At 33.4% G+C, this 9,418-nt stretch overlaps 1 pseudogene; it reads right to left on the bottom strand.

Annotated features, from left to right (window-relative positions):
* Nucleotides 1-1,599: 1,599 nt before the first annotated feature.
* Nucleotides 1,600-2,435, bottom strand: LOC116583081 (annotated as a pseudogene).
* Nucleotides 2,436-9,418: the final 6,983 nt, after the last annotated feature.

The following is a 9,418-nucleotide window of genomic DNA, read 5'->3' on the forward strand; positions in this document are numbered from 1 at the left end:
ATGAGTTAGCAAGGTGGTCCTCACACCTATATAAGGTTTAACAGCCACCTATCTGAAAATAAGAGCATTTATCTCCTAAGAATTACAAAATCCTCTTTAGATCTCTTGTTCAAACATGAAAGGTTTATGTATTTTTGTCTTTTAAATGGTTTCTGATCATTTGAAACAGAGCTTTAGAAAATGCATTTCTTTTAATATTTCATGAAAAATAATGACATAGTAAATGATAAAAATTATCTATAACCACATTTATATAACAGAAATTTTGCAATAAAATTGGTACTACAATGACGTTTTCATTATTTGTAATTCACTACATTATATGTATTCATCATGTATGCCAAGCATTTGAAGTGTTTATGCAAACCATTGTACTACTTGTAGTGAGAATATGAAAACTGCCCTCCTGAAACTGAAAGTCCAAGGAGGAAGGCCTGGTATATATACAAATTGGTATCAAGCCAAATACACCTTGGTAATTATTTTTTTTTTAAGATTTTATTTATTTATTTGACAGACAGAGATCACAAGTAGGGAGAGAGGCAGGCAGAGAGAGAGATGGAGAAGCAGGCTCCTTGACAAGCAGAGAGCCTAATGTGGGGCTCGATCCGAGGACCCTGGGATCATGACCTGAGCCGAAGGCAGAGGCTTTAACCCACTGAGCCACCCAGGCGCCCCCACCTTGGTAATTATTATTAAAAGAGCCTCCAGTAACAATTTTGTATGTAGAAAATATTTTAGCTCTAAATTACTTAATGATATTTAGCTCTAAATCTCATAAATATTTTTAAGCAGTTGTTAAGCTGACAGTGTTTGGATGTTTGTAGATACTGAGAAAAACAAATGCTCAAGGCAGGAAAAGAGTATGTCCATGGGACAGCTGATTAAGAAACATCATTGTCTGAGGATTAAATAATAATATATATGAAAGTTTAACAAATTAAGAGATTCTTTTTATTCATCAGCACAGTAACAAATGCAGACTTCAGTAATGCACAGCATATAATCAATCCACTAAGCAACTCTTATTCCATACCTTTCAGTTGACAGCTTAAGGTTTTCCCAAGTCATGATTCAAAACTCTCATCTTGGCACAAGAAAGCAGGTTAGCATATAAAGGGTAAAATACATAACTACTCATTTTGTAGATGATGTCTTATAGTTATGTATCCATTTTTTTATATATGAAATGACAGTCTCTAAATATTGTTAAATATCAGTGTTCCCTCCCAGGAAGGGAAAAGAGATTCCAATATTTTTGACCTAAAAAATGTGTGGTCTTGGAAGGACTCAACACAAATGGCCATGTGTGTAACCTGTAGAAAATTAAGCTATTTTAAATTACAGACTATAAGCAACCGAACCCAAATGTCTATTCTCTGTACTACATTTCAGCTAATATTGCAGAACTAATGGCAGTTTTAAAAGTTGTAATAATCTTGCTAGTGTAGCAAGATACCTTAAGTTACAACAAAATCTTAGGAATTTCCTAAGGCTGAATAATATCAGTTATAGAAATAATCCCCTCCCCCACCCTTCAAAATCACAAGCAACATCCTCTGTGACAGACAAATAATATAAGAATTGTGAAAACCCAGTTTACGTAGTGTATCTTTTGGTCCACTCTCTGGCCATCCTGCCATGTTCTGTTCCATTTTCCTATACTCAGTCACAATGTTCCCCCCACAAAGTGTCATTAGAATTATAAGACGTGAACAGATAGAGAGGAGAACTTTAGAAATGATTAGTCCTGGACTCCAATTATCTTTTATTATGTCCAAGCAAATAACTCCTTAACTGTTAATATTACAATGATAGAATCTTGTCCAAATGTAACTTTGGAGGCTTGAAGAGGTATTCTGGTGCAAGAGTGGTATTAAGGAAGAATAGACCCTCAAACATTGATCCGGGAGGCCCTGGAATGGTGGATCTCCATTCATATGTTATCACCTTTGGGACACACACTGCAGTGAGGTGAAGGGTATAAAGTTATGTCTGTAAGTTCCTTTGGAATCCCATTGATGATGTTTTGTAGTTTTTGCTCATTCTGACTTTACTCTCTTCTTCTTCCTTTTTTTTTTTTTTTTCTAATTTTTAAAGATTTTATTTGTTTGTTTGAGATAAAGAAAGAGTGATAGCACAAGCAAGGTGAAGGGCAGAGGGAGAAGCAGGCTTCCCATCAAGCAGGGACATCAATGTGACTCAATTCCAGGACCCGAGGATCATGACCTGAGCCGAAGGCAGACATTTAGTTGACTGAGCCACCCAGGTGCACTGACTTTACTCTCTTCTTGGAGGTGTTCCTTTCTTCCTTGGTTTGCTGGTTGAAGGATGACTATGAGGAGGAGCTGGAGCTGTCCCTTGAATCCTCATCCCACATAGTGAAGCCCCCACCACACCTCACAAACAGCCCCTCTCTTTGTGTCTGACTACTTCTTGCCTTGTTGCTACTGGAGGGAGAGGCTGCTGCTGAACACACAGCCACTCCTCTCTTTCTCTCCTGGAAGAGAAGCACAGGTCAAATTCAGTGCTTTTGAATCAAATATCATTTCATAATATTAGAGTCAGAAAATACTATTTTAAATTAAATGAGAGATAATAAGGGGCTATCGCTAAACAACTGAGTTTTGACTCTGGTTTCAGAGCCAGAAAATCTAAACAATGAATATCATTTTATTTAATAAATCAAATGCTGAAAGTATAAAAATCCTTAGCATAGAAACTATTGGGGTATTTGCTAAATTCAACTATTGCAAGTGTTTTGATAAAAAATTTAAAAGTTAGAGAAAAGATATTTTAAGAGATGTAAAGTAGTAAATGTAAATTATAGATCAAAATTATGTCAATTCTAAGTACAATGTTCAAATTTTCTTGTAAGAAGAAATGTCTTAAAATGATAGGTACAAAAGATAAGTATCCTTCAGTAAAACTTCTTTTTCATGTGTTTTAAAAATGGCAAATGTATAATTACCTAAATTGATTTGATCAGAGTGGCTACTGGCATTAATCATACTGGAATTGTTTGCAATTATTTATGATTTTTAACAAACTATTATCAACTATAGAAATAAACTATAATTCCTAAAGTCTTCAGCATGCCATTTATCACTGCATGATTTTTTTGATAAGTGCAATGAAGACTGTAGTCTCACAGAGATGACAAACTGAGAATAAAAAAGACATCAACTAATTTCCAACATCTCAGACAGTCCCTAAGGAGCATCAGTAAAATTGAGTGTTTTCTAAGCACTGTCACCAAACGTAGAGTTTAGGAAGATGGAACTGAGAACTGACAGTTAATTAGAAGCTCAAGGACAGTATGATATGATACATCTGCTGATTTTAGGAGGCTTAACAGTAATGTGGAATAAGTGGTTGATATCAAAGTGTGATGGAATGACAACTGTTAAATATTACCAAAGAAAGGGTCTCTTTTCAAGGAAGGCTACACTGAAAAAAATTCAGTTCAGTCTTCAATTTTTGTCAGTACAGTTAGAAAAAAATACTCTGAGAATTCTTTAAAGCATAGAGCTGTGTAAGACATATATATTAGCTACACGATTGGGCAGAGAAGATAGACAATTTGGCATCTCCAATGATATCAGATCTATTTGGTGGAAGAAAATTTTACTCATAGTCTTTTAAAGCACTATAAAGGTTTACAATTGAGCTGAATATAGTGAAGTATCAAAAAAGAATAAATATTATATTAGCTTATTTGAAGACAATGGAGACTTTAGAGGAAAGCAAAGTGCTGATAGTATTTTAACTGTAAAATCATAAAAAAACAAAAGAAGTCTCATAAAAGTACAGGACATGTTTGTGGAGGAGTGATTGAAAGGAGCTTTTAAAAAAATAATGGAAGATACTGCTTCAGTGATTGTGTTTACTCTTTAAGCTGGCATATTTTTTATTCCTATTTAATATATTCCATCTACAGTTCTGGTGACAATATATGAGCTATCACTTGAAGAAAAAACGGGACAGTCAACATACGATGTCAGTGAATTTAGGGAATTCCAGGCAGAGGAAATATCATTTACAAGACAGGAGGTAAGGAAGAAATGAGTATATTTTGGAGTAGACTACAGGATGAGAGAATTGGGAAATTAAGATAGAAATAAAAGCTAAGTAGTCTAGGAACTGATAATATGGATTTTGTTTTTATATCAGACTTTCTTTTATATATATTTATATATATAGTATATATATAAATATATATTATATATACAATATTATATATTGTTTTATATCATATTTTGTTTTATATATCAGATATAATATATTTTGCCTTAAATAGTATCAAGAAAAAAATAAATTTTATGAGGTATTTTACATAATAATGATTACAATATAGAAATATATATCTAGGAAGTTTGAAGTAAGAAACCCTGCAAATAAAAAAGAAGTTAAAAAGAGATTATATCATCCATGCTATAGCTAAACATCTGCTGAGCAAACACTCTTGTACTATAAATAGAAAAACACTGCAAGACATTTGGATGAGGCATTTGGGGTGAATCATTATCCAATTGGTGATATAGTAAGGATAAAGAGGCGTAATTGCAATAATTTTTGAAGTTTGTATGATTTTTAAGTAATATGGCTAAAGAAAATAATATAAAAAATAAGCATTTGGAAAAAGAACAATGATTTCAGTATTGATAAGGTTTAACTTGGTAATGGAATATCTAATTGGAGATAATAAGTGAGTAACAAAAATTTCAGAAGTTCATGAGAAAAAAAGTTTTGATTGTCATTAGTATATTCATGTGTTTTAAAATTTTTGTTTTAGTTAAACTTTGTTGTATAATAAACTATTCTAAAACTTAGTGACTTAAAACAAGTTAAGCAGTTATTTAGCTCACATATTAATTTGCAAGTTAGCAAAAACATCTATGTGGTTCTTACAGGACCATTCTTACTAATCTCAGCTGGGCTCACTTCATGCATCTTTAAGCAGCTAGTGGATTGGCAGTGGCTGGCTCATTAATAAATGTCATTCACAAATGATACTTTGGAAAGCTTGGGCTACATACAGCCCCATGGTCTCACCCTTCAGCCTGCTAGGCTAAGTGTGTTCACATGGTTTTAGAACTTTAACAGAAGGAGTAAAAATATAAAAAGCCTTAGCACAAGAAGAAGCATACTACCACTTCAATGCACTTTATTTGTCAAACAAGGCCAGCCAAAATTCAGAAGGATATAGATACTCTATTTATTGGTGGTTGGAACTATGGCAGAGGGTAGGGAACAATATAGGACAATACTGGATAAATGCTAATAGAAAAATCCAAATTCAGTAATCTCTAAAAACAAAACAAGAAAGGGTGCCTGGATGGCTCACTTGATTAAGCTACAGACTCTTGATTTTGGCTCAGGTCATGACCTCCATGTCATGAGATCAAGTACCGTATCAGGCTCTGCACTGGGTGTAGAGCTTGCTGAAGATCCTCTGTCTTTCTCTGCACCCCCATCACTAGTGTGTAAGCATGTGTTCATGCTTTCTCTCTTTCTCTCTCTCTTAAACAAAAACACAAAACAAGAAAAGGAATTTTTAATATCATGTAGAAAGTTGAAACAATGAAGGGAATTAATTAAAAAGAGGAATGCTCAGCTGCATAATGGGAAGACTATATAAAAGAACATTTTTTAAGAATGATAAATCAAAAAAATCTAAGATAATTTTGAAAATTCTTATTTTATTTTATTTCAAATTAAAAATTTTGAAGAAAAAGAGACATGACTTATGAACACATTCTATGTACTAATACTCATCCTTGTGCAATGTATGCTTATTCATGTTGCTTCCTTCTTTCTTTCCTTTTTTTTTTTCTATTTAAGTGTCATGATAATCAAACTACTTTATTGAATTCTTGGCAATTTTCTCATGAAATGTCAGTTTTATTTCTAATTTTATAAACTTCTTATTACATTCCTTTTTTCCATGTTTAGAAAAGAATCTAATCCCTTTTACACTGTTGGTGGGAATGCAAGCTGGTGCAGCCACTCTGGTAAACAATATGGAGGTTCCTCAAAAAGTTAAAAATAGAACTTCCTTATGACCCAGCTATTGCACTACTAGATAGTTACCCCAAAGATGCAAATGTAGTGATCTGAAAGGGTATCTGCCCTCCAATGTTTATAGAAGCACTGTCCACAATAGTCAAACTATAAGGAGCCCAGATTCATCAAGAGATGAATGAATAAAGAAGATGTGGTATATATACACACAATGGAATATTACTCAGACATCATAAAAATGAAATCTCAACCATTTGCAATGATGTGGATAGAATTAGAGGGTATTATGTTAAGTGAAATAAATAAATCAGAGAAAGACAATTATCATATGATTTCACTCATATGTAGAATTTAAGAAAAAAACAAAAGATCGTAGGGAAGGGGAAGGAAAAAAATAGAATAAGATAGAATCAGAGAAGGAGACAAACCATAAGAGACTCTTAATCATAGGAAACAAACTGAGGTTTGCTAGCGGGAAGGGGGTTAAGGCATGAGACAAATGGGTAATGGGCATTAAGGAGGGCATGTGATATAATGAGCACTGGGTATTACATGCAACTGGTGAATCACAGAACTCTATTCCTAAAATCAATAATATATTGTATGCTAATTAATGGCATTTAAATTTTAAAAATCTAATTTCATACATTTTATATTTCAGAGAATTTTTAGCTTTTCAGAAAATAAGGAGTGAAAATACAGAGACTTCCCATATATGCTCACTCCTTCCCTATGCTGTAGCTTTTATTTGTAATGTCTTGCATTAATGTGATGTACTTCTCACAAATAATGAGCCAATATTCATGCTTTATTATCAACTGAACTACATAGTTTGCATTAAGTTTAACTCTTTGTGTGATAAATTCTTTTTTTTTTTAAACAAATGTGTAAAAATGTTACATATATCCACCATTACAGTATCTTACAGAAGGGACTTACTGCCCTAAAAATCCACTCTGGAACTCCTGGTCAACTACTGGTCCTTTCACTGCCATATTAGTTTTGCTTTTACAGAAAATCATACAGTTGGAATTATAGAGTACATAACTTTTACAAATTGGCTTATTTTGCTTAACATTATACATTTAAGGATTCTGCATATGTTTTTGTGATTTGATAGCTCATTTCTTTCTCAGTGTTGAATAATAGGCCATTGTCTGAATGTACAGGATATTTACTTGTTCACCTACTGAATCATGTCTTGGTTGCTTCCAAATGTGGAAAATATGAATAATGCTTCCACAAGCATTCATGTGCAGACTTTTGTTTGGAGTTAAGTTTTCCATTCTTTTGGGTAAATATCAAGGAGTGTGGTTGCTGTATCATAGATACTGTTATATTTACTTTTGAAATGAACTACCAGATTTTCACAGTGGCTTATACCATTTTTCATTCCCTCCAGCAATAAGTGAGAGTTCTTGTTGTTCCACATCTTCACATTTGATGTTGCCAGGATTTTGAACTTTAGCTATTCTAATGAATGTGCTATAGTATCTAATTATTTTTAAGAATTTGTTTGTTTGTTTGTTTATAGAACAAGGGGATGGTTGGAGGGAAAGAGAATCTCAAAAAGACATCGCGCTGAGCATAGGGTCTGACACAAGGCTCAATCTCAGGACCTTGAGATCATGACCTGAGCCAAAACCAAGAGTCAGATGCTTAACAGGAGCCCTAGTATCTAATTGTTAATATACAGTTCCTTAACAGTGTGTGGTGTTAAATATCTTTTCAAATGCTTATTTGCCATGTGTATATCTGTTTTGTGAGACATCTCTTTGGATATTTTGCCTGTTTATTATCTAAGCTGTTTGATTTCTTATTGCTGAGTTTGAACAGTATTGGAAATTTCGAATATAAATCCTTTGCCACATGTATTTTTCAAATATTTCTCTTATTATGTGTCTTATCTTTTCATTCTTCTAAAAGAAACTTTCACAAGGCAGAAAATTTTAAATTTAATGAAATCCAATATATCCTCATTTTTTATGGATTATGTTTTGGTGTTGTATCTTAATTCGTAACTGCCAAACCCAAGAATGTCTACCTAGATTTTTTTCTATATTATGTTCTAAGAGTTTTATAACTTTGTGTTTTATTTTTTGGTCTATGAGCTATTTTGAGTTAATTTTTGTGAAAAGTGTAAAGTCTAGATCTAGATTCATTGTTTTGCATGTGGATATTCAGTTGTTCCAGAACCATTTCTTGAAAAGATTATCTTTTCTCCCCCATTGAAGCATTTTTGCTCCATTGTCAAATATCCATTGGGTATATTTTTGTGACTTAATTTCTTGGCTCTCTATTCTGGTCCATGGATAAATGTGTCTGTTATTTCACTAATACTACACTCTTGATTACTACAACTTTATAGTAAGTCTTGAAGTCAGGTAGTATCAGTACTCTGACTTTGTTCTTCTCCTTTAATATTGTGCTAGTTGTTCTGGGTTTTATGCCATTTATATAAACATTAGAATCAGTTGTTGGTATCCAGAAAATAACTTTCTAGGATTTTTAAAAAGACTTTATTTATATATTTGAGAGGAAATAAAAAGAGAGAGAGAGGGAGTGCATGAATGGGGAAGGGGAAGAGGAACAAGGAGACTTATTGCTGAACTGGGAGCCAATGTGGAGCTCTATCCCAGGACCCCAAGATCATGACCTGAGCTGAAGTCAGATGCTCAACAGACTGAGCCACTCAGTCTCCCCTAGGATTTTGATTGAGATTGTGTTGAATCTGCATATCAAATTGGGAAGAACTGACAATCTTGAATATTTTTTTCTACTAACAAACACAAATATTTTTAATTATTATCTTTGTATTTATTTAGTTATTTTATTCTTTCATCAAAGCTTTATAGTTTTCTTCACACAGATCTTTTTTTTTTTTTAATTTATTTATTTGACAGATAGAGATCACAAGTAGGCAGAGAGGCAGGCAGAGAGAGAGGAGGAAGCAGGCTCCCTGATGAGCAGAGAACCTGATGTGGGGCTCAATCCCAGGACCCTGGGATCATGACCTGAGCCGAAGGCAGAGGCTTAACCCACAGAGCCACCCAGGAGCCCCCTTAATACAGATCTTACACATGATTTTGTCAGATTTATATCTGTGTTTCAGGTTGTTTATGTGACTGTAAATGGTATCATGTTTTTATTTTCTAGTTCTAATTGTTTATTCCTGGTATATAGGAAAGAAATTGGCTATGCTATATTAAGCTTTTATCCTTCAGCTTTGGTATAATGGCTTATTAATTCCAGAAGTTATTTTTGTTGATATTGATTGTTAATTAATATTTATTTATTTATTTATTTATTTATTTATTTAAGAGAGAAAAAGAGGGAGAGGCAAGAGAGCATAAGTGTAGGAGAGGGAAAGTGGCAGAGGGAGAAGCAGAATCCC

The sequence above is a fragment of the Mustela erminea genome, chromosome 2 (assembly GCF_009829155.1).
Source record: "Mustela erminea isolate mMusErm1 chromosome 2, mMusErm1.Pri, whole genome shotgun sequence".
Lineage (NCBI taxonomy): Eukaryota > Metazoa > Chordata > Mammalia > Carnivora > Mustelidae > Mustela > Mustela erminea.